The sequence below is a fragment of the Halichoeres trimaculatus genome, unplaced genomic scaffold, assembly GCF_033239565.1.
Source record: "Halichoeres trimaculatus isolate MK-OKI-2021-1 unplaced genomic scaffold, fHalTri1.1 fHalTri1_scaffold_4, whole genome shotgun sequence".
In the NCBI taxonomy this organism is placed as follows: domain Eukaryota; kingdom Metazoa; phylum Chordata; class Actinopteri; order Labriformes; family Labridae; genus Halichoeres; species Halichoeres trimaculatus.
Window position 1 is genome coordinate 28611384 of NW_027437182.1, and position 14818 is coordinate 28626201.

A 14818-nucleotide genomic window follows, 5' to 3' on the forward strand; every position below is an offset into this window, starting at 1 on the left:
TTCTATATTTTTTACCTTGCAATTGATTTTATATGGATTACACTTGAGAAGCACAAACCATCACACAATCCACAAATTTTGGCGAGAAGTGGTCATGTTGACTACATTTTTAGAGTTATAAAAAATTTATATTTTGGTTGCTTAGCAACTTAACACAGGAACTGTCAGAGGTCAGAGTTGGTAGCACTATAGTTTGAGTCTATTTGCACAGTAGGACAACTTAGAACAGTAAAAATTTGGATGGTGGTTCATTAAATCTAAATAAATAAATATAGTTTTATAATTTCTATTAGGGGTATGAGAAAAAAAATTGCAGCATCATATTTCAAGGTTTTTTTTGTTCAACAATCTTTTTTTTTTTCCTTTTTTTTTTTTAAATTCTTAATTAAATTGAAGTCCTTCATTTAAAGTCTCTGTTTATAAGCTGGGTTGGAAAAAAGTTGAGGTGTCAGATCCCCTGAATAAGTTTTAAAAACTCATATGTGATATGCAATTTTGGGGAAACTATGGCTCTTGATATTGACTGTAGACATCATCATCATCATTCAACTTTTTTACTTGGCCTGGTGTTAAAGAAGCAAACTAAATATCTCAAAAGTTGGAACTAAAGAAGATTTAAATCGAATTGGCGCCCCAAAAATTGTAAAAGACTCAAATCACAAGAAAAGCGAATTGTCCCGGCCCTAATTTTTGTATTTATGTTTTATTGAACGTGTTGAAATGTAATGCTTTTGTAGTTGTTAAGAGATATTCTTACATATAAGATGTGTGAATTACTTAATAAGATGCTCAGAAAGACGGATAACAAATTTTTGAATCCAGCGATCAAAATGATTAAAATCAGTGTTTGAGTCACATGTTATCTGACTTTAGAGGAAAACAGAACGAGGTTATGATTTAACTTTTATTAGTAATTCACATCCAGAAGCTCTTCACTCATTTTTTACTTTCATATTCCTGTTTTTTTTTCTCCTCTTCAATCCTTTATGACTTCTCAGGTAAAAGCTTCCCCTGTTCATTTGTGAATAATTAAAGTTAATGTTATCAAAGAAAGCCTCTGGAAGAGACAGGCTGTAAAAATCAGATCAAATGCACTGAAATTTTTATTCTCATTCTGAGAGTGCACAACACTTCACATGCAGTAACACTGATGTGGTATTACATCATGAATGTAATATGAATGCTCGTCTGTATGAAAATTCAAGAAGAAACAGTTTTCAGAGGGTTTTTTTCAGGAGAAGGAAGAATGTGATGTTAATAATGTCGGTCATGTTTTCAGGGGCTTTCAGGTAAATATCTACACATTTGATGGATATTCTTTCTGCTGGAGAAGAGTGAGACTAAAGTGTTTCTTCTCCTCCTCTTCACGCGGGGTATCTAAGGAGAGCTTTACTTTTCAGCGGCAGCAAACTGGTGTTTAAACCACAAAGGTAAGTGAAAAGCAACAGCACTTTTACCTGAGAGTGATTGAAATTGAACCGTGCACAGACGAACGGGAAAGCACGACATGAAAAAATCTCTGAAGGTATAATCCCCTTTAACATAAGGATGCTGGATTAGTGGATTTCTGGATGCCTCACAGTTACCGTCGTATGCTTCAGCAGCACCTTTGCGGTCTCACCCAGCAGCAGCTTCAACCTTTCAGTAAATGGAACCTCACAGACGGTCGACAATTATAGCCCCTCTGTGAGCTGTTATCAACACAAACATCAGCTGAAACTCTGCAGCACCACTCTGCATCCCCTGTTTTAAACTTTTATCCATTTATAATTCTGTGTCTGAAAAATTTCCCACTTTAAGTGAGTCTGAGATTTCTAAAGCTTTTCATATGGCAGGTATTGAGCTGTTATTTAATGTTGAACACAGCTTATCCTCTCTGCTTCATTGAGCACTGCACATCTATCCCCTTATTCAAACTTGTATTGGGTTTTGGCTTGGGGACATAATCCCTTCCCCGGCTCACTCACTGGCAAAGCCACATAGAATCAACTCATCAATAACACTGTGTTTACTGAATACAGATGACTTTGCTCAGGAATCCCCTTAGCTCAGCACCGGATACAAAGACATGAATGAGGAGAAGATCATCACAATTTCATCTCAGCTCCTTTAAATGCTTGAGCTACCGTTTACGCAATTGCAGCAGACACAGATTTCACGTCGCCATTGTGTCCGAATCATTTGGTTTGGCTTGATGAAAAAAGGCTGACAAAAAGCCAGGGTGTTTTACCCCTTTTCTTGACTTGCAGGTATTGTTTCAGTTGTACTCTTTTCTTCGGATCAGGAAGAAGGCCAGTGGGTTGGCAGCCACAGAGCGCTTCCCTTCGTGCTTTCTGCAGAGCTGGGCTGCAGGACCACGGATAAGTAACAATGAGCAGCTTTGGGTCCACAGCTTCATCGTGTCACACCGAGCCAGGGTTTCCTCATACTTTCTTTAACACTACAATACCACGAGCTTGGCTTAAAGTGAGGCTCTCAGACACTTTGGGGAAGAGTTATCCTTAAACAAGAGCTTCAGGTTGATGGTCTTTATTTTAGGTCTGCAGAAAACACACAGCTCTCTCATCAATTCTACCAAATGCAGACTTTTCTTTTTCTTCTTAGAACTTTGATTGCTATTTCTTGCAGTGCACTAGACCCTGGGTTAAAACTGATCACTAGTTGGATTTATTGTTTATTTCATCAGATCCCCATTAGCTGCAACTGGGGTTGCACAGATCACAATTTTCTTGCTGATCACCGATTACCGATCTTTTGAAAAAATGATTTGGGCTGATGCCAATTTTCATTTTTTATTTTTTATAACTGACAGCATATACCTTCAATGTTTCAATCTTATTTTGTTGAAAATCATTTAACAATACCTGTGAAACAGTAAAATCTTTATGCTTTAACTTAAACAACCAATAGAGTGTCCTGAGTTTTAGGTCTCAGAGCAAAAAGCAACAATGGCTGGCTGTCAGACCTTCCTGGAGGTATATCGGATCAGTTTTATATGTAAGGATGAGCCGATCACTGATCCCTGATCCTGATCCCTCAAAATTAAGGAAATCGGCACCGATCGATTGGCCAGCAACGCATCAATTAGCACAAATCAGATCGATCAGGACAGGAAGTCAGGCAACACATTTAAACATCCCGTGACTTTCAAAGTAAAACAAACCCTACTTAACTTTTCTACAACAAAACAGTCGACCTAATGAGCAGAGCCAGACCAGGAGTCCACAGGTTTAAGGTTTTACAGCCCAACACGAATGAAGAGAGTGGGGATGCACGTTATACTGGTATCAATATTGGTTTTGGTCGATATGTACAAGTGGGCCGATATTTACTCATCAGATGCCAGCCCTTTTCAGAGCATCATGATCGAGCTCTCAAGACCCAAATAATATTGTTTTCTTGACTAAGTAAACACCAAAACTACCTAAGAAGAGTGGACGCTCTTCTTTTATGTCTCTCTTCCTGTTTTTGATTTTAAAAAAAACAGACTTTTTAAAAAATTATTATTTTTTTATTGATATCGGGAAATATCAGTTACATATCAGTAATTGGCCATAATAGCAATATAAAGTTGGATATCAGATCGGCCAAAATTTTCATATCGGTGCATCCCTAGAAAAGAGGATCATCAATGGAGTGGGGAAACCTGAGAACTCCTCAGTTTTCAGACTCCAGCTGTCTGGTGGTCCTGCTACATGCTAGACTGGACAGTGAAGACACAATAGACACGGATCTGTCTTGAGTCCAGCATGACTTTGTCCTAAAGCTGCTAAAAGAGGCTTTTGAATCAGTTATTGTTCCAATATTGTATTGCAAAGTTACATTTGTGTGTCATATGTTTAAACGATGAAACTTGGTTTCCTAGACAGAGACATCATAACAAAAAAAAAAAAAAAAAAAAGGATAAACAATCATTCAAGAAACACCTGCAACAGAGTCAGCTATCAGGAAAACAATGTCACATTTATGCAGGAACTGTTCTGGCTCTTTGTTAATCATTTCATCTCAAATAATTCATCTCACTCATCTCTAAATGGTTTGACAATATTTCTGTCTCACAGCTCTCAGGCCCATTTAGTGACCTTTGTTTCAAAAAAATCAAACTCTTAAACTTAGTGCAGGACATTACAGAAGCAAGGTGCAGAGTGATCACATGACCTCCAGCTGAATGAAAAACATCCCTGTTGTCTGGGTAGTTAGTAAGTTAAAAACAAAATAACAGTGGCAGTACTTCCTTATTATTGAAACTCTGGAACAGTACATAAGATTTGTTTGACTCGTTTCGTAAACAAAGTGATTTGATTATTCAGATTATTCACAGCAGAGTCCATCACAGAGAGATTTCCCTCTGCAGCAGATGAGCGCTTGAGCTCAGGGATTTCTCACAGATCGCCTTGACAAACACGTTAAACCACAGATGTGTTTTTTATTTGACTGTGTGGTTATTATTAAAGGATGTAGAGGAGCAGAAAGATGTAGGGGATTGTGAAAATCTACAGACTGGACACAGGGAGTTTTTCGAGACGTATCCATGGATCACTCGTTTGATAACTCAGATTTCTGTGGAGCTCCTGGAGAAAAACAAGGCGCTGAAATCCTGCCTGTCCAGAAGCATCTGTGCAGCTTCAGCAGGCCGGGTTAAATGCTTTGACCCTCAGTCCTCAGCGCCCGGTTGTTTGGGATCTTATTTAATCTGTTACTTCACTGCTCACTCTGCAGCGCCGCGACCCTCGGTGACACCCTGAGAGGATTAATTGAAAAGCATACTTAAACTAGTTGTTTTTGGAGGGCTTTAAACTTAATTGACTGATGGGTGGAGCTGTTTGTGTGTCCCTGCTGCTTAAATCCAAACCAGGCTCCCTGGTCCAGCCAAAGATCCAGCCAGGGTATCTATGTCAGCCCTCTTAATCACTCCGGGGCTGTCTTAATCTTCCAATCTTAAGCAGGTCTTATTTACGTGTTTTCTGCTCTTCACTTTCCGTGCAGAAAGTGATCCGTGCTCAGCTGAAAGTCATCCTGTGGACACTTATTGTTTGAGAGCAGGCGTTCATCCTCAGCGAGTCAACATGAAGCTTGATGGCGAGCATCAAACACATCTGCAGAGTTCAGAACAAAAGGAACAATTGTTCTATCATATGCCGGTTCAATACACCGTTATTTTCCATTGCATTGTGAAGGCGTGGGGCCCCTCCCAGACTACAGAGCTGCAGCATCGATTCACTGGAATAGATTCATGCTCTCTGTTTGCATTTTAAAGATCTGCTCTGCTAGTACAAGTGTCCCTGAACCAAAAGTTCACCAAACTGAATGAAATTAGCAGATGTATAAAATATTAGACGTGCACACTTATTATTAAAAAACTATTTATCCACCCAGCTGACTACATCTGAAGAGTCAAAATCTGACAGTGAAAAAAACCTCTGAAATTCCCAGCAACAAATAACTGTGATGACCTGTTTGAAAAAAAAATAAAATAAATAAAAAACAACCCAAGATAATTATTCTTCAGACTGAACCATTTAATATTCTATTTAATGTGTAAAAAAATCAACACATCCCCGCAGGTGGCCAGACGAGTGTGTTTGTAAGTTTACACTCTATTGAGATATTTTCAGAGTTTCTTTAAATAACCTACATTATATGGAAGAGCTGACCCCATCTACAGCGTTCAATCACCACTAACAGTTTAGAAGTACTTCACACAACACCACTGGAAAATAGACAAACTGTCTCTTTAAGAACTAAAAAGATACGATTGATGCATTTGCTGCAAATTAACAGTCAAGAGTTGTTTCTATTCTAGACAAAAGCAAAGATGAAAAGTCAACGCTAAATGCAGAGTACTCGTCCAGTCATAAATATTCAGATTCACAATATTTCCAAATGTTTCTATCAGTAACTCTTCTGTAACAAAGTAATCAAGTGTAAATGTAGAACATATTATTTATGATTGTATCATTTAACATGTTGTCAGGGAAACCCACTAAACAAGCATTTTAACTGCAGGAAGTCTATAGCAGGAACCAAGGTCCATTTTAGTCCCTGAGTAACTGATCCCACAAAAGTCCCTGTTAAGAGAGCAGCACTTTTCAAAGGTCCAGAAACTCCTGTTGATGTTTCATCACAAATCCATTTGCACCAGGTACATGTTCAATGTTAGCACAATCTGAAGCTCCCCCATGCTAACAGGCTAACTGTCGTTGGCACACAAGTGACGATACTGGTTCTTTACTCTGTGGTCTTTTTAGCGCCACTTTGCAAGACTGGTAATAAAAACAGTACAGGTAGGGATGGGTACCAAATTAGGTACTTTTATAGGTACTGACCAAATTCTGTCAAAAGTATTGTGTACCAATTCATATAAAATTAAAAGATACCATATTTAGGTACCTAAATGCATCCTTGTGACTGTGAGGGAGTGGAAGAGTTGGTGATTTTCCATGCTGGACATAATCACGGCATTGCAAGGTTATATGCTGAAAAATAAATGTTAAATTGAAAATTTGAAATATTATCACATTAACACACACCAAAGCACCAAAATTGGTACCACTGATTACAGATATCAAGTGCCTGGGCATCAGTACTGTATCATTTTAAATGTTAAAGGTACCCATCCCTAGTCCCAGGAACCATTTAGTTCCATGAAAAGCAGTTCCTCATACTTTTTGTTGAAATGCACCTTTACATTTCTCAAAAGTTTCCTTTTGTCTTCGAAAGTTCCTGTACCTAAAGGAGGCAGCAGCGTACATGTCTGATGTAAAACCAGGATTTGCTGAAAGGCTGTTTTTTTCTGTGATTTTATGAAAAGTTTGCAAGACCTAACCTAATTTAAAAGAAAAAAACAGAAAGGTTGATGTGTGCGTGGTGTTGTGTTGGAGTATTTCTGGTGTTCTGATAAAACTGTAGCCATTAAAGTGAGGGCTGGCATACACTGACAGACAGAAAACAGGGCCAAACTAGAGATGATGAAAGTATTTGAGCCGATTCAAATCCATACAGTGACTTTACATTCCTGTCTCATCACTGCTCAAAGCGTCATGTGGATGTAAACACTTCACCTCTTTAAGCACAGTTTTTGTATCATCATCACGAGCCGGGGCACTAACGGCCATATGGCGCTTCAGCCACTGGGAGCTGGCCTAGCATTGTCCAACACGGCACACAGCTCAGTGCTCTGCTGTAACTACTCATGTTATTACACAGGGGTAGAATTATTACCCATAATGCTACAGTTTCAGGGTCAGGAAAGAGACAGAGGCTCGCAGAACGGAAAACCGACTTCAAGTTAAGGTAATATACAAGCTGGAGAGGCAGAAAAGACATTCTGATGTATAGAAACATCTGGAAATTCCAACACAAATGTGGGAGAACATTCTTCACATGAATGTACTTTTTGGACTCATAAGGAGCCAAAAGGAGATTTTTCAGACAGCATTTTGCCATGTGAGCAAAGACAACCAAACACAGATATGAATAAGAGAAACATGGTTTTAGTTTAAGTCTCATAGGCAGGTTGATTTAAAAAAGCCTGAAGAAAAAACTGTGACTCTAAGTGAGGATTCAATCCATCAAAGACGTGTTTACCTTCCACACAGCGGGCAGGTAAGAGGTAGGAAAGACATTCAGGTTTTTATACACAAGAGATGAGAAGATTTCCTAAAAAAACAACACAAGTCTTTGTGTGCGTTCCCTGAGAGTTCAGCAACCAATGAAGGATTTCTAATCCACATACGATCCTTTCGTTATGAAATGTATCAAGGAAACTGTCAGAACATCTATAGCCCTCCCTACAAAGAGTTAAGCGTTTTAAATTCTACAGTGAAGCTAAACTGTTCTTGAAATTCAGCTGGCAGCCGCCCCTCGCTACTCATCCGTCGATTTGATGTGTGCTTCAAGAACCTGGCCCAAACAGAGCAAGTGTGAGCCAGGAATCCAAACAAACAGTCTCAGAAACCAAGACGCGTCATTGGCAAGTATGTGTGTAGCATCGCTGTGGCCCGAGCATGTAAGGTGGTCTCTATCAATCCACTTCTGTGCAACTGTGAAGCTGTTAAAATGGCCCAGAAATAAAAATAAAAACTTCAACTGGACCTAAAAATGTGCTTGGAGTCCTGGTGGGGTGGATGAATGCAGCTGAATCACGCCTTTAGTGTGAATGCTTTTCTATGGATACACCACAAAATACATGCCTGTGTGTGTGTGATGTCTGTTTTTCTCACAGATTAGAGGTTGCAGACTGCATGCGTTGTCATATGCTGCTTCTGCACAAAGCTCAGCTCAAAAAAGGTTTGATCAGTCTGTTGAGGGTTAAAAAGTCTGGTTGGTTAACTTCAGAAAACACTGAGCATGCTGATTTTCGAGCCATTTTACAAGAATATCATCAACGACATTCACCTCATCAGTGCATCTCTGAAGCACTTCCTTCCTCACACCTTATTTCAGTCATATAAAAAGCTCAGGTTGGGTTCATGTAGAAGGTTCTGTACATTACATCTGTAAGCTGCAAGTGAGCACTAATGAACTAGAACTAGTGTCACACACAGTCACCATAATCTAAAACAATATGGCTGCAGCTACCACACAGACAAAAGAAGCACAACAGGTTTTAATTAACCCTGAGGAGATCGTGTAGCTCTTTGTTTGTGTTTAAGACAAATACATTTTACCATCACTGCTGACCTCATACATACTCTATCTGAAAATGGAAACACATAGTTTCCATGGAAATTCATTACAATACAGGAGGGAGAGAAAATAAACCATTGCCAAGAGCTCTTCTGAAGAATACATCAACATAAACGCTGAAATATGACCGCTTTGAACCATAAGTGAAATAACTTCCCTCAACACCCAAGGATTCAAACCGGAGAAACACAGTCAGAGAAAAACCTACACTCAGTGATCAAAATGTTCCCATTAGATACTGTTTGATGGTTAAGGACATCAAACATATGATGAAGTTTTTGATCCTCAACTTTAAGGGTTAAGAGTTCACCTAATGAGGGACATTACACGTCATCATGCTGACAAATAATGACTAGGGATTAGGGCTGCACGATATTGGAAAAAACTGACATCGCCATTTTTTGGGGGTTGCGATATATTGCAATTTATATTGCGATATTAAAAAAAAAAAAAAATTTCACCAGATGACTTGAATAGCCCTTTTTGGGAAGAATTTGGTTGACTCACAATGACACCATTGTATTCCTATAATACCGTTAAATCCCGGCTAGGGGGGGTTATCTATTAATGATGAAGATTGCTGTATATGAAAGGGATCCAATGTGACTATTGCGCATGTGTATATTGCGATGGCGATGTTCAAACGATATATTGTGCAGGCCTACTAGGAATGCACCAATCTGATCCCGGTATTGGGTACTGGCACCGTTCCAGCCCCTCAAAGCTGGATCGGGTATCGGTGGGAATGGCTCTCAATGGTATTGGCCAAAGAGTAGTGCTCTTGCACACCATTGGGTTGTAGGGCCTCAAATTTACAAGCATTTTAGGCTGTAAGAGCAGCAACATTAACCACAGTTAAATATAAGACAGAAATCTACAGTCTTTCCCAAAGTAATTCTCTTGTCCTACCAGTATAACATGAGGCTGAGTGAGTCATCATTTTTTTACTAACAGGTTAAAAGATTGCCAAACTTGGCTTATTTTATAAAGACAGGGCATCTAACAATAACAAAATAATTGTAAAGTGACAAGATTTTATAATATTCATCTTTAAAAATGTTTTTTTTTAAAACAAAGAAAATTTATTTATTTATTTATTAATTTTATCTTTTTTTTTTTTTTTTTTTTTTTTAAGTTTTAGGTGAGCTTGTCAGAAAGTGGGCGGGCCTGGGACCGTTGGGCCCACCCATGACGCTGCCCCTGGTCTATATTGCTGTGCACTGACCACAACCTTAAACGCAAAAACCAAAAACATAACTGACATTTATTACCTACGGGGACACCACAGTGAGACTGCACAACCCTAATTACATGATGTTGATTAATCGAATAGAAGGAATTACAAGCTGCTGCAAACTACCATTTATAAATTTTGCAACAATTGGAGTTCACAGCTACAAGTCTCTGCTTTGCTTTCGTAGCAGCTAAGCTAATTAGCCCCAAACCTCAATCTCTGGTGGTAAAAAAGGAAATTGATCCAATTGATTGTCCACTTGAAGGTTTTAGAAACACTGGAAACCACATACACACAATGAATATAAAAAAAATATATTACAGCAGTAATAAACATGTTTACAGCCTTGTTGGAGCCCAAATCGTAATAACAACTAGAAATTTAATTTTAAAAGAGTACTAAAACCCAAAATACAACAACTTGTTACATTTTGGATTGTATTACTTTTTTTCTACATTTCCGTCTCAGCATTTTTGTTACATTTTCTACCAGTTATTACATTTCAGGCTTTATTACATTTTTTTAATTACACTTTGGGTCATTGTTAGGTTTCGGGTCGTTGTTACGTCACAAGCCTGGTTCTACAAATTAACTTAATTTAAATTGGTGATGGGCATTTCATGCGAAATACTATTCAGTAGTCACTGCTAACAACTCACTGATGATTCACGCAGTTCCTCGCCTCTCATGCAGAAATAAGGAGATAGAGATTCATGTAATGACTGCACAATGTTGTTGTAGGCGAGTTAGGTGAGATATACAAATGTTGATGTATAATCTACATGTATCATTTAGTTTCTAGAAGAAAAGTTTGCTGTTTACCTTATTTTGGTTATATCCTTGTACAAGTAACTTCCAGAATTTTTTGGTGTTGTAGAAGTCTGTGTTTGTCTGCAGCTCATAATCTCTTGGTGCCACATCTGTAACTGGCGCTGATGCCCTCTCGTGTTACTTGGAAGTTTTTTGGTTATTTACTGGCAACGACTCTCAGATTATTCAAAAATCTTGACTCATCCCTCGATTGAATATCTAATTTCTCTTGTGGCACACTCTTGACAGTGGGTGAATTTTCTCATACATCAGCAGTTTAAAAGATTGTAAGATAACGAGTGTGCAAGCAAGGGGGCTCAAAAGCCTGCCTCAACTCTGCTGTGACAAAAGTTAGGCAAAGTTTTGACTTTCCAGTCTGGCAAGCATCAACAATAGGATTTTAAATTTAGCTTCAGAAATGAATCGGTGACATCACAGAGACATCCATGTATTGTAAAGTCTATTGTTAACTCAGGACGCGGTCACACTGGCCATCCAAAACGTGCCGTGCTTAATTATTATTATTATTATCATTATTATTATTATTATTATTATTATTATTATTATTACTATTATTATTATTATTGTTGTTGTTATTATTATTATTACTACTATTACTTGTTATTTCTTATTGTTTTCCCTATGTCTTTATTCTTAAGGTAGAGCATATCGAGCTTACCTGTGATGAAAAGTGCTTTATAAATAAAACTGCTGTTGCCATGACGGCCCACAGTTTGTAATATGGCATTGAGAAAGCTCCTTTTACTCTGAGGTCACCTGAGTTCAGACATGTTTCAGTGACATCTCAGTGTCTAAGGAGGTTAGTGTGTCAGTCAGGCGCAGGGTGCAAACACCTTCGACAGTGTAATTAGGTAAGGTTTGACAGAGGTTCACTGCAGGGGTGCTTTAAATATGACTACACTGTAGTTTCACAGCCACAGAGAGAATTTAAAGCACAATCAAATCAACTCGAGCTTGAGTAAACACACAATCCTGCCCGCTTTTCAGATCCTGAACTGTGTGTTTGTGTTTTATTTCAAGGAGTCCACAGTTTTTCCAGTGGTTTCCTCAGAAAGAGAAGCAGCTCCTTTGTCTGCCCCGTCTCTCAGAGGGTGGATGTAACTGATTATTATTTCTAGAAGAATCAAATTGAAAGCCAGAGCAGGAAGGAAGCTTCTCGGACCACCTGTTCAACATTTTCATATTCAGTGAAGAAGAGCTCAGGTTCCCATATGAGCACCGTACCATCTGTTTTTAAAAATATATCAAATTTTGGTATTCTACCACGGTGCATGCTTTGCTAAACACAGACACCTCAGAGCTCCTCATTGCAGAGTGTGTATTCACAGTTTAGACTATAGACTGTTCAGTATGAATATGCTGCATGTTATAAAAGACTACTAAGAGAAATGATTTTGTTTAAAAAAAGTTGAAAGGGGATAAAAAATAAAAACACATGAGCGTGACTACAGCACTGAGCGTGTCTCTTCTGTCAGTTAAAGCTCAGATTATTAGTGTTATCAGAGCATGCAAACATGATTTTGATGTGGCTGTTAAAAGAGTTTTCAGCAGCTTATCAGAAATAATGCCACAAAGAGTCGGTTAATCTGCAGATAAAGACAAAGAACCACTGAAGGCTGAACTAATGCACAGGATGCTTCATGAATACACAGCGTCACAAGCACGGCTGCTTGATTTCATTTACAGGTATGAGGAGAAAATGTCATCCCTGAACAGCTGACAGTGAATGAAACCTGAACTCAGGCAGTAAATATTCACTGATGTTGTCTTTGTGACTATATTTGTGTTGCAAGTGAGTTACAGTAACTCTCTCTTTTTTTTCTGTTCAGGTTGAATTTAGACTTGATCAGATCCCTTCACATGATCTGACCTTTGTTCCTACAGTTAGAATATCAGGATCTATGCTGAGGTGTTGAAGCGGTTTTGCACATACAAGGTTTGAATGACTGACATATTCATTAACTGTAACAGTAACATATGAATTCTCTTTTCAGCTCTTTCTTTTCATGATTTTTCTAAAAAATCAGTCTCACAGTGTGCTCAAACATCCTTGTCCTATCATCACAGACTGATGAAATCAAACCTCACCTGTCCCTCAGGTGTCTCTTGATACCAGATGAACAGTGGTCAGTTTTCTGCAGTGTCAGGTGCTGCATAAACATCAGCAAATTCTGCTTCTGACCAAGGAACATGTTCTCCATTAGGGGGGGATGTGGGAAAAATATGTAAGGATGTTTTCATGGCAGGATCATGATCTGGATTTAATCAGGATTGTTTTTTATTTTTAGACTATTTTGACCCGAAAACAACATTTTGGGCCCAAAATATTTCTGATCTTACATTCTGAACTATTTCATTCCTGCATCATTTTTGTCTTTTCTGTCCCATTTTATAACTTTAATCTCATTTTGTGTCCTCTTATGTTCTTTTAATTCTCACATTTTCACATCATGATAAATCCATTTATTAAGACGTCTGCTGTAAGAGTTTTTGAGTTTCTGCAAAATGTCTTAGCTTCATATAAGTAGCATATGCACAGTCCAAATAGTGAAATGTTTCTTGATTGACTTTGGTTTTTGACCTTGACAGAAAGTGTAAAGATACACATAATTTATAACATGATTCATTTCAGTGATATAATTAGGGATGGGTACCGAATTAGGTACTTTTACAGGTACCAACTGGATTCTGTCAAAAGTATCAAATATTGGTTCACGTAAAACCAAAAGGTACCATGTTTAGGTACATAAACACATCCTTGTGACTTTGAGGGTGTGGAAGTGTAGGTGATTTTCCATGCTGGACATGAACACAGCATTTCAAGGTAATAAATATGTTAGATTGAATTTTTTTATATTGTATAATTAAACAAATTAATATTTTTTACCACATAAACCCAAAACAGTAAAGTAACTGAAAATTGGTATTGTTGAGTACCGGTACCAATTGACAGGTACCGGGCATCAGTACCGTATCGTTTCAAATGTGAAAGGTACCCATCCCTAGACATAATTAATATATTGTTAGATGAAAGCTGAAATAAAAAGATGAACCTGAGGCCTGGCTTTGGACGTGTCTCACCTAAAGGTTTAACAGTGCCCGCCCAACATGAAGGGGTGATCGTCTCATTGCAACTAACAACCATTTGAGCATGTCCCCCTCCAACATTTCCTGCTTTTCCGCTGCTTTTCTATCACTACAGCAAAACACCAAAGCATAGCCTGTGCAACTATGGGCCAGTTTCACCCGTCTTAAAAATGTCGCCCTGATTTTGTTGTAAGGCTTCGCATCACGAAAACTCAAAGAGAGGATTGTTTTCATCGAAGCAATAAAAAAATGCTTTACTGTCCGCGCCATAGGAAAAAAACTTGTGGCGGCTTCTCTTCCGTCTGTAATAAATGACTGTGAAACTATCATTAAGTCATTAATGGGGATACACAGCTGATGCAGCTAAACACACTTTTTTAAATCAGCTTGATAGGGGAAACTTTACTTTTTGGCTATCTTCCTGAGTGGAAAGTCTGTGTTTGTTGCTGTTGTTGTTGTTTTCCTATTTGCTTGACTTTGTTTTTCCTCATGCTGCGGTCTAATTATATAATCCAATCATGGATCACGAGGACACTTACAGTGCGTCAACATTTGATCACTCTGCACTTTAGACTATCACCCATGACGCACAAAAACGAACTTTACAGGGAAACTTAACCTCATCGTAATACAAAAAACAAAGGAGAAACATTCCTCTTCTGACAATATCAACCGATGATAAAATGACAAATCACTGTACATTTCTAGAATACATGACAAAAATCATGATAAATTAAATTACTGTTTACCTTCCTGCGTAAGACAGAGCAGAAATCAAAGAAAGCATTTATTAATTTAAAATATGAGCAGAGAAATTGTACTTTAGGGAAAGCATGACGCCTTATATTTAATAAAAGTATTAGGATAATAATAATGTTTTATGTTTTTAATCATTTTCTTCTTTGTGTGGTTATGGGAGATGTTTCTGAACTTTCTTTGTCTTTTTGATGCACGAGGGAAATATTTAAAATGTCACTC

The 14818-nt window shown here is 38.1% G+C and overlaps 1 protein-coding gene across 2 annotated transcripts in view; it reads right to left on the reverse strand.

The window, feature by feature from the left end:
* lpp (LIM domain containing preferred translocation partner in lipoma) overlaps nt 1-14818 on the reverse strand; it is a 259259-nt gene that overhangs the window by 211174 nt on the left and 33267 nt on the right. The window lies entirely within an intron of this gene.